The sequence below is a fragment of the Muntiacus reevesi genome, chromosome 1 (assembly GCF_963930625.1).
Source record: "Muntiacus reevesi chromosome 1, mMunRee1.1, whole genome shotgun sequence".
In the NCBI taxonomy this organism is placed as follows: domain Eukaryota; kingdom Metazoa; phylum Chordata; class Mammalia; order Artiodactyla; family Cervidae; genus Muntiacus; species Muntiacus reevesi.
In genome coordinates this window covers 146,520,466-146,525,723 of record NC_089249.1, presented here as the reverse complement: position 1 = coordinate 146,525,723, position 5,258 = coordinate 146,520,466, and positions in this window count along the sequence as shown.

Genomic DNA, 5,258 nt, shown 5'->3' with positions numbered 1-5,258 from the left:
CACATCTCTGCTAATGGTACCTCTGCCTTCCTGTCTTTCTGGACTCCTGCCTCACTCTCAAATCTGTTTGCAGTTTCCAAGTGCTTTCAAATTGACCTCCAAAATGTTCACCTTTCTCCTCTCTCTTTTTTTCAACTATAAAATTGTGTGTTAATTGAAAGGACTTTAAGAAATATGGAAAGCCATGGCTTTAATTCTGGGTTAAAGATGAAAGTGTGACTGTGCACAGTTTATCTCTGATCTCCCCTGGAACATCAGAAAAGCACAGCAAAGTGGTGGTGGTTGGTTTGTACTGACAGGTGTGATGTAGAAGATAAATAGGAGAAGCCTGACTTAGCAGACCAGGGAAAGTCAGAGAAAGGCAAGAAGTAACCCATTTACCTGTAGAACTTCTCTAACCCCTCAAGGGTCAGGAATCTACAGCACCCAGCACACCTGGAATTGGGGATGGAGATGGGGCTAAAAGTGGGGGGGCTGCTAAGAAGAGAAGGGAGGAAGTACCAGAGAAGTTCAAGAAGCAGTTTAAGGGGGCTTCCCAGGTGGCTCAGTGGTGAAGAATCTGCCTGCCAATGCAGAAGATGCAGGAGACAGGGATTCATTCCCTGGGTCAGGAAGATCCCCTGGAGGAGGAAATGGGAATCCACTCCAGCTTAAAAAACATAAAAAGAAGAAGCCGTTTAAGAAGAGTTACCCACTGGTGCCTTCCTGCTCCCTCCTCAGTGGGGAACTGACCCTCCGCAGCCCTACTAGGTCACTGCCTGTTTGGCATCTGGAGAAAGCAGACTAGGTAACCAGAACTTCTTTGGATTGGAGGAAAACAGGAAAATTAAGTGACAGTTTCCTTTCTCAATTTTACAAGTCCCACTTTTCCCCCTACTTTGCTCCCCAGGGCACTGAAAGCCAGGCTTGAAAGCTCTAGATGGGAGATGGGCAGAGACACAAAATGGTCAAAGCAGCTGTGAAGGCTACAGGCTGTCCTCCGCCCACATCAGTCCTGTTTTATCTGGCTTTTGTTTTGTTTTGGTTTTGAGACAAAAATTCACATACCATACAATTCACCATTTTAAAGTACGGGATTTAGTACATTCAGTGGTTCTTAGTAAATTCACAAGGTTGTTCAACCATCATCATCATCATCACCATCTAATTCCAGAACATTTTCATTACTCCAGAAAGAAACCCTGTGTCTGTTACAGCCATTCCCCATTCCTTCCTCCCTGGAGCCCCTAGCAGCCATCTATCTACTTTCTCTTTCTGTTATTGACCTTTTCTGGACATTTCATATGCATGAATATGACGGGCTTCTTTCACTGAACACAACGTTCTCAAGGCTTATCTCTGTTGTACTGTCTACTGGTATCTTGTTCCTTTATATAGCTGAATATCATTTCATTGTATGGATTGATCACATTTTGTTTATCCATTTTCCAGTGGATGGCCAATTGATTATTTCTACTTTTGAGCTTGGTTTTTATGTAAGCCTTCAAATGTGTGTGTGCTCACTGCCTCAGTCATGTCCAACTTTGTGACCCCCTGGACTGTAGCCCGCCAGGCTCCTCTGTCCATGGAATTCTCCAGGCAAGAATACTGGAGTGGGTTGTCATTTCGTTCTCCAGAGGATCTTCCTGACCTGGGGATCGAACCAGCATCTCCTGCACTGGCAGGTGGATTCTTTACCACTAAGTCACCTGGAAAGCCTGAAAATTTTAACATCTCCACCTAAAAAAAAATGCCTGAACACTACTGACTTAGGGGAACCCTTTCATTTTGGGATTTGAAGATGGTGACTGTTGACGGCCTGAATCTTTTCTCACGAGGATCACAGATACACCTCTCTCTAGGATGGCATCTGACATCCTCAAGACATGACCCCGTTTCCACATCTTGGGTCATGGCCCTACACACTGTGTGTACTAACTGCATGGAACCATCACATCACCCCACATGGCACTGTCTTCTTTATCACCATGTCACTGCTGTCCCAGTACCTTCTGCCCAGAATGGCTTTCTCTGACTGTGCTCCATTTTACAGAGACATCTCATTGGAATTCCAGGGCTCCCTCCATGTGGCCCTGCCTCTCTGCAAAACCAAAAAAATGCCTGCTATGCGGAGCCTTGCAAGGCTCACAGTTGGGTCCTGTGTCTGAGGGCCAGGAGGAAGTGCTGTTGCATACCTAAACCTTGGGGAGAGGAGTTGGACTTGGCAGGATCCTTTTCTTCTTTTTTATAAAAAATCTTTTGGCGACACCCCACAGCACATGGACTCTTAGTTGCCCGACCAACCAGGGATCAAACCGATGCCCCCTGCCGTGGCAGCATGGAGTCCTAACAACTGGACCACCAGCAAAATTCAGCGGGATGCTTTTCTTTTCCTTCTACAGCCATCAAAAGAGCCTTCCAGTTCCACAAAGGCCTGTTTTGTGTTTTTGTTCTTCTGGTTTTTGTTGTCGCCCTTCTCTCTCCAGCAGAGTAGAGATCAGTCCATTCTGGGTCTGCCCAGAGCACACTCCACCCTCCATTTGTTGCCAGCGCTGTGCTGAGTCCCTGGATGGGAAGATAGTGCAGTTAAAGGGCTTCCGTCAAGGTGGAGAAAGGGCTTGGATGTTAGCTGGCACTGCCTCTCCTGCTCCACTCATATGGCCTGAGATGATGCCCTTGTGGCCCCCATTGGCCCAACAGAGAAACACCAGTTGCCCCCAGAACATGGAGCCCACTTCACTGCTTGGCCTCGAGTTACCCATGTGCTTTTGTCATCTTGAAATGGTTGATACCTTCGTTGCTGGCTCTTCCCCTGTGAGTTGTTTCCTCCATGGAGATGCTGCAGAAAAGAACACAAAGTAATGGATCAAAATGCCTGAGCACCATCCCACCTCCCCCCACCCCACTCCAGCAGCTTTCAGTGATGAAAATACCCAGAATGTAAAATGGTTAAGTTACTGAAGGCTCATAATTACCCAAGTTCTGTTGCACTTTTGATTAGAAAATGCAATTATGTTTATAGCATTATAATCTCACCTGTCTTTGTGTTTCTGAAGAAACTGCAGGAGGATACATCTTCTGGAGAAAGCGGCCCTCGCTAATCAGTTGATTCTTGTCTCCAGAAGCTCTCAGCGCCACTTAGGCTAATGAAGACATGCTGCTTCTCCCAGGCACTCAGCTCCTCCCCCCACCCCCAACCCCAACTCCATTCTGGGGCTCATTTTTCAGAACAAACAGTCCTGCCTGTTCTTTCCCCCTCCTTATAGTAGGAAACAAAAACACCTGGTATCTGAGTGTTAAAGAACTGACTCCCCCTCCACCCTCGACCAAGAGATCTGCCTTCCTTTTTTGCTTCTGGTTTTCTTTCATTCATTCACTGATTTATTCATCCATCAGACTGCCACTCAGTGCCTTGATAATCCATGTTATGTATCGTAATAGGCACTGGGGATAAAATGTTTAAAAAGTTAAGTCCATGCTATTCAGAAGCTCACAGGCCAGCAAAGGTGGCAGAAAAGTACAGAGACAAGTGAGATCCAGCGTGCCTGTAAGAACAGGATGTCAGAGGGGCTCAGGGGACAGGATCAGCCCAGTCTGGAGGGAAGAGTAGAAGAGTGAAGAACAGGTGTCTAGGCAGGAGTGGTTTCTGAGTTTGAAGTTTTCACAGAAGTAAGACAACAGTGGGACCAGGGGCAGGTGTCCCACATAGGGGGAACGGCATGGACAGGGGGCAGGGGAGCTGGCGCGTGTATGGATTTGTCCAATAGTTCAATATGACTTGGAGAAGGCAATGGCAACCCACTCCAGTATTCTTGCCTGGAGAATCCCATGGATGGAGGAACCTGGTGGGCTGCAGTCCACGGGGTCTCAAAGAGTCGGACACGACTGAGTGACTTCACTTCACTTCACTTCAGTATGACTACAGCAAAGAGTGCGAGTGTGTGTGTGTGTGTGTGTGTGTGTGTGTCTGTCTGTCTGTCTGTCTGTCTGTCTGTGTGTTGGACTGGAAGGGCAGGAGGACTGGTAAGAGGTGAGATGGATAAGGGTCTTCTGAGCTAGACTTGGTGCAGAAAGCTTGGTGAGCCACTGGGGAATTTTCAGCAGAGAAAGGACATGCTTCAGATTCGTGCTTTATGAGAAAGAAAATCCTTCTGGAGTGCGGAGGAGGTAGCGGTACCTACTGGAGGCAGAGAGATTAATTACTTTTGAAAATGCAAGGTGTTTTTATGAATTTGCTTCTTCCAGACTTGGCTGTAATAGGAAAGACAGGGAACCATCTAGAGCAAATTTCTATCCATGAGGTCCATTTCTTTTGTCTAGGTTGTTGTTTAGTTACTAAGTCATGTCTGACTCTTTTGCAACCCCATGGACCATAGCCTGCCAGGCTCCTCTGTACATAGGATTCTCAAGGCAAGAATACTGGAGGGGGTTGCTTTTTCCCTCTCCAGGGGAGCTTCTCAACCCAGGGATCAAACCCGAGTCTCCTGAATTGCAGGTGGATTCTTTAGCTACCTGGGAAGCCCTATTGTCTAGGCAACAGACAATTATATGTTTAATCCAATGACTTCATCTGCCATGTTAGGGTGCAGCATGGTGCAGCGTCTGTGAGCACAGGATTTCTTTGACTGCCCTAGAGAAGGCAGGGATTCCCATATGATGTGATCCAGGAACCCTGACAATGGGAAGACCTTGATTTCTCAATCTGGCCTTGACTGAATCTGTGATTTGAACAAGTTACTCTTCATCTTCAGGTATTATTTCTCTCATCTAAAACTAAAGAACTAAATTTAATTCTTCATTAAGAACTAAATTGTTTCTTAGGTTTCTTGCAGCTCTGAAACCAGTAACATGATAGTTTAGTGAGCTGATTTTGAACAGTTTGAATTCTGTTTTTGCTGCTTCTCATTGCAACACCTTGCACAAGTTACCTAAACATTCTAAAGCTAAGTTTATTATTTATTTATTTTTGGCTGTGCTATGCGGCTTGTGGGATTTTAGTTCCCTGCCCAGGGATTGAACTCAGGCCTTTGACCATGAAAGTGCCAAGTCATAACCACTGGCATGTGTGTGTGCTCAGTTGTGTCTGACTCTTTGTGACCCCATACATAGACTGTAGCCCACCAGGCTCCTCTGTTCATGGGATTTTTCAGGCAAGAATATTGGAGTGGGTTGCCATTTCCTTCTCCATCTAACCACTGGACCGCCAGGGAATTTCCTAAAGTTAAGTTTAAAATGGGAATAATAAAACTTCTTGCAGGGATGTTGTGGGTAATAAATGT